Genomic DNA, 14,744 nt, shown 5'->3' with positions numbered 1-14,744 from the left:
AACACCCCAGAATCTGTATTAAAATGTGTTTTCCCTTCGGCCCATTTCAGTTCTGTTTGGTTGGCTTGAGAATATGTTTGGATAAAATGAGAATAAAATAGCCTTCCTCCAATTTCTTGGGGTTGGCGCCATGCCTGGCAGCCACAGTCTTTAGTGGTTTTGTCTTTTGTTTAGATTGGTATTGTTTTAGGGAAGCAAAAACACATGTATAGTCTGTTATCTAAAGAATGGCAATGGGGCCATTCGTTACTGAACACTAGATTTCTAATTAAGTGTGATGAATTCTGAACACCACACACTGCTATAGGTTATTGAGAGGACCTGACTGAGACGGCAGCGTTGCCATTAAGTTACTCAGAAGTATTCACTGAAAATTATAGATTTATATTTACAATTGTCAGTCACAATTGTTAGATCATTTCTGTTTAATGTCATCTTGACTGAGAATGTAGCACAATTAATGGGACAGGGTTCAAACCACGGATTGTATAAAATGATGGATGTAGCCACTGTGATATCATCCAATGGGTTCGTTGACTCTCATTTTGAAGCCTTGAGTTTGGTAGTTGCCATGTTGGATTTTTGGAACCAGAAGTGACCATTTTTAGACGAGAGGGTGGGATAACTGCTGCTGGCTTGGTTAGTGTGGTTTTACACATTTACAGCTGTGATTAACTCTGATAATGGTATTGCAAATTTTTGCTAGCAAATAAACAGGCGTAAAACCACTAAAACAAAATGCACTTACTGAAAAAACTGAACATCAAACTTCTAAGAGGAATTTTTTGGTACAAATGCTGTACAAGACCTTTTTAGTCGACCGACACTGAAATAGCAACAGCTACGGCTATGTCTGTAATCTGGGGTAATGCCAAGGTTACCTAACCAACGTTTTGTCTTGGCAGCAACTTGTCAAAAGACGGCACCCACCTGTCACTCAAAGCAGCCACGCCATTTGTTATGCTTAACTCTAAGCCTTAATAACATTTAAACAGGTGAGCTAGGTCAGCAAAAAAATTCATCCCCTGTACAGTTGTCATGAATGTCGAAATTTGCTCTAGAGACCAAAACTGTTTTTTGTGCCAAGCTTTAACAAGTTTATTTCTGCTGTTAAGTTGGGCATTTTGACATGGAGGTCTGTGAGTATAGCCTGAGGGTCAGACTGAAGCTCCCAGAACCTTCAGTCTGACATCGCCTCCACTGAAGGTGATTTACAAGGGGGAGGGAATTTGATTTTTCCCTAACCAATCAGTAGAGATCAACGACTCACCCAGAATCTGACGTCATTAGTATCCATGCCTCGGGGGTGCCGAAAACAAGCGAGCATTGCCCGTTTAAAATGTCTCCATTGTTGTACATGCCCAGCAGCATTGCCGTTAAATCCAGTTTAGCAGCTTTCTTAATTTGGTCCTCCATGGCGAAATACCTCAATAGCATCGTTAATGTGGTCTGTAGGATCTGTAGCGGTCGCCATTGTTGCTATCCTCACCAGTTACCCATTGGTGCACAGCTTGACATCAGCGTGGTGCTGATTGACTAATTGCTAGACCCGCCCCCACCCCCAGTGTTCATTGGTCCTTCCATCGTTTGGATGAGATAAATCGCAAATTCATTGCAGTATGCCAGACCAGAGATGCAAGCCTACTCAGTTGAGTGGGTGGGGTCTATGGTCTGGAATCAGGCTACTGTGAGTATTGACTTGCTTTTGGAGCCAGCCCCAAGTGGCCATTCTAGAAACTGTTTTTGGCACTTCTGCATTGTGTTGTGGAAATTCTCTGCCGCTGATGAATAATGAAATAGAGACTTCTGCCGGCCGACAAGGTTTTTATTTTCTTTGCAAAGAAAAGGTCAATCAGCACACGAGCGGTCAGAATGAAGAAAGACCCCAAGCATGGGAAAGCTTAAACATTTATATCTGAGGACTGCCTCTTAAGATGTGTTTCACACCCTTCTGTCTGCGGCAGGGAGCGGTGCCCCTGCCCAGTGTTTTCACACTCTTTGGTCAGCTGCAAGTATTGGCTCCTACCCCCTAGGGTGTGTTTCACACCTGGTGTATCCTACAGGATTTTGTATCTGGGTGGGAGGTTAAGAGGTCTAGACATCTAAGGTAGATGAAAACACAAAGAATACACAAAGAAAATGAAATTACAATTACAATTGGCTTCACTTTCAGCCCTGGAGGTTGACGCCTGGCTCAGACATTTTCTTGTTTTCAGACCAGGTTTTACAACTTAAAACTTTGGCCGTTCCACGAGAGCAGCTGGGAGGCTGCTTCTGACACAAACAGGACAAAGGTTAATGTACATATTAGACTTGTTAACCTTCCTATCAAATATTCTGCTAAGGACTAGATTTTCACGTAAGAGTTGGGGCTGGTGATTACATCTTGACATCAGTGACTGGAGTCTTGATCCACTTCTCACAAGCACTTAAACACAAGAGGGTCTATTTAAGGTGCGTGTTCATCAGCAAAAAGAAAAAAATTTATCCAACAGGAAAATTGTTTCCAGGCAGCAAGAAGAAAATGTTGGCATTGTATGTTTCTGCAAACCATGGATATGTTACATTTGTACTTTTCATGCGTGTCGTATCAACGTCTCTTTTCAAACTGCAGTACAAAAAGAAATAAAGGTAGTAACAGGCGGTGCATACATGGGGGTAGATTGAGATGGGAATATACACAGGACGGGACAAAACAAGCAGAAAATAATCAGGTATAATAGTATTCTCGCTGTTATTGATATGCAAACTGGTTGTTTTACTCTACTATGGGTGGTTATTGAGGGCACTCGTGTGCATGTGTTTGAGTGCATGCATGTTTGTAGCTGATAAAGGAGAGAGAAAAGAGGGGCTGAGCAAATAACACCAAGATGAAAATACATATTTTGAATGGTGATTGGGTAATATATTATACTACATATACATAATAATGAATATGATAGTAATACTTCTTCATATCAACGTGTATCAAGTGACGTAATATGTAAGTTGACTTTGTCGTCTGGAGTTGGAGACGATAGTAGGTGGTGTGACACAAAGGAGACACACCTGCCAAGCTGCAGACCACTGTTTGAAATCAACAAACGGCAAAAGTGGTTGTTTTTTAGTGAATCAGCGTTGCGTTTCTAGCAGATATTCAGTCACCAAACGTGAGTGTGATTTAGCAACCTGTCACTATGTTTCCCAAATGGATAGTTTCACAAAAAGCGGCTGTTTTTACTGTGCCATTGCTGCATTTCCTGCCGGGATTGTGCCAAGACAAGTGGTTGTTTTTCACCAAGACATTAGTGTGTTTACTGCCTTAATAGTGCAGTGAAAAGTGGTTGTTTTTTATCAAGTCATCGCTGCATTTCCTGTCAGAATAGTTCCACAAAAAGCAGTTGTTTTTACCAAGCCATGGCTGTGCTTTCTGCCAGGATAGTGCCACCAAAAGCGGTTGTCTTTAGTAAGCCATTGCTGCGTTTTCTGTTGGGATAGTGCCACGAAACAGTTGTTTTTACAGAGCCATCACTGTGTTTATTGCCCAGATAGTGCCACGAAAAGTGGATGTTTATTACTGAGATGTTGTTGCATTTTCTGACTGGATAGTGGCACGAAAAGCGGTTGTTTTTACAGAGCCATCGCTGTGTTTCTTGTCAGGGTGGTTTCACAAAAAGCAGTTGAATTTACCGAGCCATCGCTGCATTTCCTGTCAGGATAGTGCCTTGAAAAGCGGCTGTTTGTACAGAGCCATCGCCGTGTTTGCTGCCGGAATAGTGCTGAGAAAAGTGATTGTTTTTTAGCAAGATATTGCTGTGTTTTCTGGCCGGATAGTGGCACAAAAAGCAGTTGTTTTTTCCTTAATTAAGACATGGTTATGTTTCAAGCCAGGACGTGCCACCAAAAACCAGTGTTGTTGAAACGTAAAGTTTCAGCGTATCCACTACATAATAATGTACAAATATAACATATCTCTGTTTTGCAGAAACATACAATACCAACATTTATTGTGATGTTTTGTTGTGGGAGAAATCATTTTAGTCGAAAAAGTGTAGAATAAAAACAGCTGTGTAGCATCCACCCTATTTATGTATGCATTTATTTAACCCACACATTAATTGTACATTAATTACAACATTGTTATTTTTTAACTGGTTTGATCATACTGTTTTTTTGGCATAGTGTAGCACAAACTGGAAGGCAGGATATCTCAAATTGTTTACTTCTTTTCTACCTGTAGTCACATAGGGACTTTTCTAGTCAGTTATCCTGAAGGTAGGAAGTTACCTTCAAAATGACATAAAGCGATGGTGTCTACCTTTGGGCTAGAGTATTTCATGTTGACAGAAATAACTTCAGCTTTTCCTGGCTGTAGCAGTAATGTGCACCCTTAAATCAAGCACTATTTCACCTTTAAGATAGTTTTCTACAGTTATCCAAGTTTCACGTCGAACCATATTGTATATACACCACAACCCCTTCGGCATCTGTGAGTGGTGGGGTATTTTTATCTGAACGCAGTTCTTGAGGGGAGTGAGACTGCCGAACGCCCACACAGCCTCGCTGACAGCCTTCAAACTAAGAAACAGCACTGAAGCCAAGATGCACTACCTCAGTTTGTGTCATTGCGACGTACCTACTTTGACGGTCTTATGGCAAATGGATGCCCTGCCGCACACGCATGCAAACACACATCCCCACACACCCAGACTCAATGACATCAAGTGCTGATGGTGCGCCTGCAACCAAAAACTGCTGAAAAGTGACCCTGACTGCGCCCTTGTCACCGACTCAGGGTAACAAGTGAATGGAAATTGGTTTTACCTGAGTCAGGTAATCATTACTAAATGAATTTGCTCCTGAGCCAAGGGTATAAGTGGGATAAATATATATCTCTGAGATGAATACAAATTTCACTTATGTAATGAAAGGCAGGCTGGTTATTGATTTTGGAGGTTACACTCTACATGCTTTTCATCTCTGGCCTGTTCTACATTAGAATGATGAGTTTTCAATTTGGCAGGTGTTTATTTGAAACTGTCAACAATTATAGTGGCGATGATTTCAGTGTTTTGTTGTTTTTCCCCGGTCCTGCAGGTCCTCTCGTCCGGTGCAGATATGCAAATTGTTTTAGTTTCATGCATGCATAATGAGCATAAATGTGAATGTTGTCACCATGTTGATTTTTTCCCAACCCGTTTTTTTGTGCACCGTCATCATGATAGCAGCAGACACGCATCAACTTCATTATCATCACCATCATCTCCACCGCCATCATCTGCATTCTAATCATCATTATAATCAGAGATATCACAATTATTACCATCGCGACTGTACGGATGGCACAATCATTGCTATTGTCGTGCGTTAATAAAGTGGCAGTGATTCATTTCTCCGTGGCTCTGACCGTGTTCATTACGCCTCAATAACAGATGGACCCTGTTAACTGCACACGTCTGACGACTGCTGAAGTGTCGGCTTCAGCACACGGAGCAGCTGGGAGGACACGGCCCGTGTTTCAGAGCTGGTCCGTGCTCTTCAATAATTCAACCCTTCCAGCTGTCTCATATCAGGCCCAAAGCTCCACGGCCTCCAAGCTCACATCAGAGTTATACCCAGCCGCTGCAGTGGTCCAGCTATAAGTGGACCCTTGAACCAATGTTGTTACTTAAAAATCAATGTCTCATGCTCTCCTATATGAAGCCTCGGCGCTGCACAGCATAACCTCGACCTTTTATTTAAAAGAAAGTTTCTCACAGTCCCCATTCAGTTTAACTCATTTTCTCTATGTATTGACGATATTAGTCTTTTTCTTTTTTTCCTCCACTCAAGGCAGACTTCCTTTTTTGTAACAAAAGATATCTTTAATTATTGACTGGTGCCCTGAAGGAGAGTGGTTAAAGACCCTTGAATTTATTTGGTCTCCTATAGGCTTCCTGGAAGAAGAGAATGGATCTATGGATGTGGCATCCTGGTGAGATGAAAGTCTAATTATCTCTCAAGAAAACGAGTGGAAAGGCTTTTTAATTAGGACCCGACCGAATCCCCGCACTGAGAATTTGTACATTGTGATGGATGGTGTGTGCATCTCCTTAGTGACTGCAGACAGAATAATAATCTGACGAAGGGGAGTGGACTGTGTAAAGCAGGGTGGCCGGTGAATAAGAAACCAGGGGGAAGGATCGTGTTTGGTGGAGGAGGGGAAAAACCAAAGGTAGGGTCGGAGGGGGAATTGGAGGGGTGTGATCGGGAGTAGGTTGTGGTTAAGACAGAGGGAGGTGTGTGAGGCCCGATCACATGATTCATGAGGCAGACAGCTGTGAAAAAGAAGGCTAAGAGTTGGAGAGAAAGAGCGATTAGGAAGAGAGAAGTAAATAAGACGGAGATGTAAGAAAAAAAAATAAAGAGGGAGCAACAGAGCCCCAAGCAGTAGCCATGATTGGTCCCGTTCTCAGCATACAGCCGATTGGTTAGCCTTCTCCACACTCCCCTCTCCTTGGCTCTTACCTCCCCTCTCATCTCAGCAGGGGGTCCCACAGTCGCCAAGCCCCTTAATGCTCCCCTCCACTCTTCTGCTGCGTGGCTGGCATGCAGAATACATAATCACTATATAATCATAATCACTGTCTTTGCATGTGTAGGAGTATAATAGCAGCTGGATTGAAACAGTTTTTTTTCCTTTTCAGCAGTTCAATAAGAACCAATAAAGGCACACTGTTTATGTTACGTACCTATGCAACAACAGCCCCGTATGTAAATTTAACCAGGAAAAAGAGAACACACGACAACGTGATTATGTCTGCGCTAACTCGATTAAGGGCTTGAAAGAGTGGATGTGAGCTCAGGGTACATTAGGTGTGCCTCCGAATTTGAATGCTTTTGGAATACAGCCTCGCTTTTATGTATTCAGAGCAGCTCAGAAAAAAAAGGTAATATTCATTTATTCAAAAATAAACATGTGGTTTGGTTGCAGGTTCACTGTCAAAACCAGCATATTGATTCCACTTATGTGGGACTCTCCGTAATTGTCTTCTTTTTTTTTCCTCCTCATCTCGCTCATTAAAACTCTTTAATAACCTCAACGCAACCCCTCACCTGTACAGCAGCGGGAAATCATCTCGCTTGATTGATAATTGACAAAATTGAGTGAATAGATGAACCATCCTGATACTTGGGGGATGCAGCTGCCGTGTTAGCCTAGCATAGACGCATCCTATTTTAACACACATGGTTGTGTTAGCATTGCTTTTTTTTTTCTTTTTTCATCTTTGTCGCAGGTGGAAAAACAAATATGCAGTCGCCAACAGAGCTGACATAATGAAAAGGCCAAACGATTTCTAAATAAATGTCAGGATTTGGATTAACAACCACCTGCAAATCTGCCGTTTGGATGAGTGGGAGACAAGTGTCTCTTCTTTACCGTGTGCATCCATGCAACAAATTGTACAGGTGGCTCATCTGTTATGTCAGTGTGAGCAGACTGGGCAGTATTTAAGGCAGTAGCTGTGAAGTTTAGGGTTTGGACCCCTGAGAGGATTGGAAGGCGATTGGGTCCTTGGGGTCCAAGGATGATTAATGGAACATGAATCCTCATGTAATGTAATCTAGAGATGTTTTATCATGTCTAATTGTTCTTCTGATTCCTTTTTTATTTTGAACTAATGAACATTGTTCAGCCTCTAGGCTTCCTTGATAAGTAATTAAATGAAATGAAAAAAGATCTTTCAGGACGAGGATGTCAGCGAATCATTGTATGTGGGAATCTTATAGTTGTTCACTCTAAGCCTGAAACAGCCATCACTTTCAAAGAGCTGACTCTGAAACCTGACTTGGAAGCAGGGGCGGGGTTTTAATTTCAAAATTGTGGGGGGACACCAAGGGCGTAAGCTTTGTTTCCACACTGGGTGGGGGACACTGAAATAGGGAGTTTGGGGTCATCCCACTGGAAATTTTAGGTGTCAAACACTTGATTTCCTGCATTCTGGTGAATTTCTTTACACTGCTTTGTGCCTTTTCTGCATCAGTTCATGGTGGAAATGTCTTTAATTTTGTCAGAAAGGAAAGGTCCTCTGGTACTTTCAGGAGGTAACTGGTAGGGAGACCAATGTAAATGTTCTGAGGAGATGTAGCCCCTTTTCCCCTCTGTAATCTCCACCTGTGGGGGACACAGTTAGTACAGGCACAAATTCTCAGACGACTTGTACTCACAAAGAGCAAAACACGACTATATTTTTTTCATAATGTTGATATGTCCCCTTCATGAAATGGATGGTTATAACAAAACTATGCTATACAGCAAAATACAGCAAAATGTGATGAACTTGATCAATACATTGACTCATACCATAGGCGAAAAAGTCCATGACAAGTGTGTTCGGAATTCGGAACGGCTCTGACCTCCATGCCAAATTTCAGCCTCCTGGGCCAAAAACTGTGGCTGGCCGGGGGTGGGGACATTTTTGTAGATCGACAGGGTGACCTCGAGAGCTGCTGGTCACAGCTAGTAAAACCACTCTGGAGATGGGCGGAACGTACTTAATCTCTTGTAATCTTCTCCCTGTTTCTTGGATTTAGTTGAAATTTGCACTAATAGTGCTCTGATATCTGCCCAAAGCAAATGTATATTAAAAATATGTAATTATTCTAAAACTAGAACCCAAGGCCTTTCAAATACAAAGTTGTTATAGACATAAATTTTAAAAGGAACTCACTTTTACTTACGAAAATGAAATGATATATGATAAAAATGCAAATTTCCCCACTGATTATCTCAAATCTTAAAGATTTTCTACAGACCTTTAAAATTCTTTTTAGTATTTAAGTTATTGGACTTGCACTTGTTTAGTGCCCTTGTAGTTTTCTGACCACTTAGTTGCTTTTCACGCTGCTAATTATATTCACAGATTCACACATACACTCATATACTGTTGGCCGAGGCTACCATACAAGGTGCCACCTGCTGCTCAGTTTTTAACACACTCACAAACGATGGAACAGCGACCGGGAGCAAATTGGGGTTCAGTATCTTATTGAAGAATACTTGGACATGTGGACTAGAGCCAGGATCAAACCGCTGATCTTTCTGATTAGTGGATGACCTGCTCTACCTCTGAACCACAGCCGCCCCATTGTCATTTCCATTCTCTCTATCCATTCTCTGTTGATTTCCTACAACCTATAAGATACGAACACTGTTCCAAATTCCATACCTTATTTAATATAACATCAGTTTTCAGAACGGAAAAAGCGAAGGGGTCCAATATTCCCCTCTGAAAGAGTGCAGGATACATGTCCTTGTGTTCCCCCATACATTACGCCCCTGCTTGGAAGAAAGCCTAACTGAGACAGACGTGTAGGCTGTTGCCTCCACAGTTTCCTTTACATCCTGATCGCACCATATTCACTCTGCTCTGTAATTCCCTGGTGAGGACACAGTGACCTACGTATAGCTGCACACAACTCCTCTGAACTCTTGTGAAGATGGATTAGTGGGATTCTGACTGTCACAACTTCTTTTGATGATGAGTAACAAGACAGTCTCAGTCTCAAGTTTCATTGACTATTAAAGAGACTGCGCCTATATTATTCTGACTGTAGTCTTTATCAGTAAAACGTAGCGATGATATGGGTTACTCGATTCATTTCATCTCCAGCAAACTTCATCTTTTGTCTTTTTAAGCCTTTATTAATTCAAATTTCCTGAACATTAGTGTGTCCCCGAACAAGGCATTTGACCCCTCTGCTGCTCAGTGTGAATGTGCAGTAATTAGGAAGTGCCACCGTGCTGAAGTGCACTTTGATGGTGGTTTTCAGCTGGTGAACTTTCAAGTCCCAAACATGCCTTGTGAACCCTTCAGTGTATTTGAAGAGTTAATTTGCAAAAACAAGTAAAAGCCATTCTTAAAATGAAGTAGAAGGGCACACAGAGAGCGCGGACCTCCACCAAAGCCACTAGTCCAGTCTTCTATGATGTGCAAATCTGCAAGCGCAGGCACTAAATATGTCTGGATGTATTCCCCAAACTATTAGAATTCTGTCAAAATATAGTTGTGCCTAGCTGAAGCCTTATCATTTGTGGGTTTATTATGTACTTCTAAACTAGAAATATTTCTTATACTTAACATGCATTGAAAACCAGAAAACACTTTATTATCATGTACATATGTTCAGATATTGATGCTTGTAATAAAAAATAATTGTTTTGAAAAACAGTTAATTGACAAGGACGGCATTTCTTGACGGAGTTTATTGCAGATAATTAACATGTGGATGTGTGTAAGAGTATAATTAGTCGCATGATATGTGTGTATTTATTTAGCTTGATATGGTTCTTATTACAGGCTTAAGTGTTGTTTTGTTCTGGCACCTGGCATCAGGGGGCACCTGGATCTACAGGATGCGCCACCACAACATCACGTGACGCTTCTGATGATGACAACAGACGCAGCCGTCGAAACTGTCAAGGTATGACAAAATAACACTTAAGCCTGTAATAAGAACCATATCAAGTGTAAAAAGTAGGCTATATGAATTTGTTTGGACTACTGTGTGTGTTTGTTTGCTTAGCCACACTTTGGTTTGAGAGAAAATAGCATTGTTACAAGGGCTGCCCCTTAATAATCAACCACATGTCAGTCGACCAGAGAGGTCATTAATCGGCAAGATTTCATTGGTCGCTTAGTTGCTGAAACAAAACAAAACAAAAAAACCCCTGAAACTCTATTAGGAGCTGCGACTTGTCAAAACAAATCAAAACCTATATGACAGACTGTGTGTGGGAATTTAATTTGAAAGGACAGACACAGGAAGTGGCCACGCTCAGCAGTCAGATAGGAGTTGCGATAATTTCCAGGGCCCTCATCCATCATCCATACAATTAATACTGCAAAATTACTTCTGACAGCTGTCTGTCATCTGTTTGTGCCTCAGTCGATGTGAGGTATCATCCACTGCACATAGGACTGTGGGTCAGAATAGCCAGAAAAGCATGGCGACTTGCATAGTGGATAATCGCATGTAGTAGAACATCCTGGTATTTTTTGGCATACTGCAATAGGACATACTAAATCTTTTTTGGCATACTATACAGTATGGTATTATGGATGTTGGAACACACAGTGTGTTTTCACTGTAGTTTAAAACTGAGCCCAACTCAGCAGGTTTTATTTGCTAAAAATGACTCTGCCTCACTTCTCACTTTCAGCGCTTCTTCATGTTTCTTTTTTCAGACATTTGACCGTTGCCCTCTTCTACTTTCATTTTCTTGTGCTCTCTGGACCCTGACTTTTCCTTTAGGAGTCCCTGATTTTTGGTGAGGTATTCTGACTTCGCTAATTGGGCAGCAGTTTGCCTCGCATGTTTACATTAGTGGCACCTCTGACCCATGTCTGATAGACTGCACCATTTCACAATACCTGCTGGGGGAAGTATCAGATAGCACGTTGAAATGTGTTTTAACTATATTTTTATCATGTCAATACATATAGCTTATATTGTCAGTGATACAAGTCAGTAAGAAAATTGTTGCACTTGATTCCCTTCAAGGGTCAACCATAGACCTTTTCATGGGCCAACCTTGGATTGGGCGGGGTCATCTGTACCCTTTGACCCCCCTGATGGTACCCATTTATTGTGCATTGTGATGTGGACTTACCCTATGTCTACAATTGGCTGTTTTTGTCACTATAAATGATAATTTTTTTTATATGTATGGCATTTATTCCGCCAAGGCCAAATGCTTTTGCAGTGTTAATGAAAATTAGAAATAAGTTTTGCATCTACCTTGTGATTCAGATCCTAAATTTACTAGGTTTCTCCTTGGCCTATGCTACACCCCTCCACCAAGTTTCATGAAAAGCAGGCCAGTCATTTTTCCGTAATCATGCTGACAAACAGACAACAACAACAACAACAATAACAGCAGCAACAATTGCACGATGTTCATACAATGCTGGTAATTTCTAACTTTGATACAATACCTTGAAAAATATCTATATTCAATACCGTATTCGATGCCATGGAGTAAAATTGACATTGAGGTCATGAAATTCAATTTTTTTTAATTAAAAGATAAATATAGCCAGGCTGGAATATGACAACAATAACATTTCTTGATTAGTTGCAGAGAACAGCAGAATGACTGTAGTAAACAATAACAATAAAAAAAGAGGGAGAAAGCACAGCTGGTGGTGTATGGATAATTTAGAAAAGGAGTGGTGAAACCATTTCAGATATACAGATTAGATATGTATCAATAAATCAATATTTTTGACAACACTAGATTGTTTACAAAAGACATAAGTTTGATGAATGAGCTCTTCTTACTGTACGTTACAGTGTCATCTCTCATCTGTCTATGTGACAAATTGATGAAATACCTGAAGAACAGTTGTTCATAGAGTTTTCATACTTACACACTGAAAGTTCTCTCCTGTAGAGCCAAAGGTCTGGTACTTAAGTACAATTTTGGGGTAGTGGGTATTTCTGTTTGAGGAAAGAGGAAAATTTTGTACTTTTTCCTCTAATACATTTATCAGTTTTTAAAGTTGCAGAGCATGCAGAACATACTATATGATAAGCTCATACAGTATGATTGGGAGTTTTCTTTTTAATTGATTGTGATTGCGATCAATAGTCAAGTGAAATGCACAAGAGCATTAGCTGACCAATCACATGGTTCACTGGCGTTCAACAGTGAAATTCTGTTAACGGTGTGGTCAGGATGTTTTTCATTCATGTGCCCTTAAAAGCTTGAAGACCAGTGTCTGTTATCTGTCCAGCACATTCCTCTGGGAGGCTATTCCACATTTGGACAGCAGTTTGGATTAAGCCTTTGTCCGAGGAGTGTGCTCTTGAGTGGAAGTGGAGATACGGTGGTCTGGTGTGGTGAGTGGTGCAACACCTGACATATGGTGGTGGGAATGGGGCAGTGATGGGTGAGCAGCTTGTACAAGAAGGCAGCAACCTGACGTCTGTGTCTACAGCTGGGGATGGCTAATTGAGAACAGGCAGGAGACCCGGTCCACTCCAATTTTCAAAGCCGATGTCTGGCCAAGACGAGTAGGTTGAGCCCTCATCCATCTCAGTGAGGCATACTCCATGACACTCTGGACCTGTGCTTTATGGATTGTGACTTGGCTCTTGATGTTCAATTTAGTGGCCGCTCTTCTCAAAGCTCCTGCTTTCTGACCCGCGCTGATGGAGCTGAAACAAGCCAACTATGTCTGGAAAAAATACAGCAGCTATAAAACATTAAATAGTAAGTTCAGGTTAAAGCCGTGATCACACAGGAGACAATCTTTCTCCCGCTCAAATGCAAGGTGCATGGCTGGTAATAGAGACAGCTCATCAGGTATACAAGAAGCATTGCATAGTATGCGCTATGCACTTCTGGTTGCCAAGCAACTAAATGGGGGGAAATAGTGTTGAAATAAAAATAGGCAAAAGAAAGTATAGATCATTGCTTCTATTTATTTGAAGAGGAAAGTGAAGAGCTGATTGCACGCACTGTGATAATATCATCACCAGGAATTTTGTCCCTGCAGCTCATTTTATTACCACTCAGGTGAAGACAAGTACATAAACAGAAATATCATTTATTAACTTAATTAAATAAATATACTCAAGTGCATTAGAGATAATAAGTATTTACATTACTTAGATAAGTGGAAGTAGCAATAACAATGTGAAAGTACTCAGCTACAAGTAGAAGTCCTGCATTCAAGATATTACTCATGTAGAAGTACACAATCTGTTGTAGCAAAGTGTCCTTCAGTAGTAGAGTCAAGCATTCACTCAATAGGCAGAATGGCTCCTCTCAGAGTGTGAGGATGATTTAACTACTAGATAAACTGCTAGGTACTAAAATCAATAACACTGGGCCTCATGGAGTGACATTCTCTCAAATCTCTCTCATATTTTCCATTAATTTTCTGTTAAGAGAAAAACTAAGAGTCAACTCTTGATGCATCAAACATGCATAACCATCCAAAAAGGGTTGTAGCAGTATACTGGCTTTAAGGTATACCGTGATATAAATCGTTATCGTACTGTGTACATTTGCTTATCTATGATATTGAAAAAAAACACAACTGGACACAACTGGAATCTACCCTTTATTTTAGTTATTTCAAAGGGGAGACTTTAACACATATTTACTGTACATTAACAGTGTTTTTAGGTTTTAGCATTAAAATGTTTGTTTAACCACAAATAACGCTTCTGTTTACATTCCTGAAAGGGTCATTTTGACTGATAATAATATAAATTCTGTAATACTGTGATACAGTGAAACTGAGACGGTTACCATACCGTGAAAATCTCATACTGTTGCAACCGTACATCCAAATCAGCTCTTACCCAGGTGTGCTAAATGATGAATCCCACTGTATCATAAACAACTTAGTGGCATATAGTGGTGCCTAAACACTATATAAGGGCAGGTGTTGCGCCGTATACAAATACGCAATACGAAGATGTGAGAGATGCCACCAAAAAAAGGCTGCAAGAGAAGGAACTTCAGCAGTGGTGAAATTAACGTTTTGTTAAATAAACTTAAAATGTGATTTGAAATGTGACTGTCAGTACTGGTGTTACAGGAAAATCAAAAACCTAGCAATAGCAAAACATTTGCGATGCTGTAAATACAGTGTCAGCAGCAGTGGTGGAAGAAATATTCAGTTCCTTGACTGAAGTGAAAGTACTGCTACCACACTAAAAAAAAACTGTTATTAGTAAAAGTCCTGCATTGATAATGTTACTTAAAA

The sequence above is a fragment of the Epinephelus lanceolatus genome, chromosome 7 (assembly GCF_041903045.1).
Source record: "Epinephelus lanceolatus isolate andai-2023 chromosome 7, ASM4190304v1, whole genome shotgun sequence".
Taxonomy (NCBI): Eukaryota; Metazoa; Chordata; class Actinopteri; order Perciformes; family Serranidae; genus Epinephelus; species Epinephelus lanceolatus.
Note: the sequence above shows the minus strand (reverse complement) of the source record.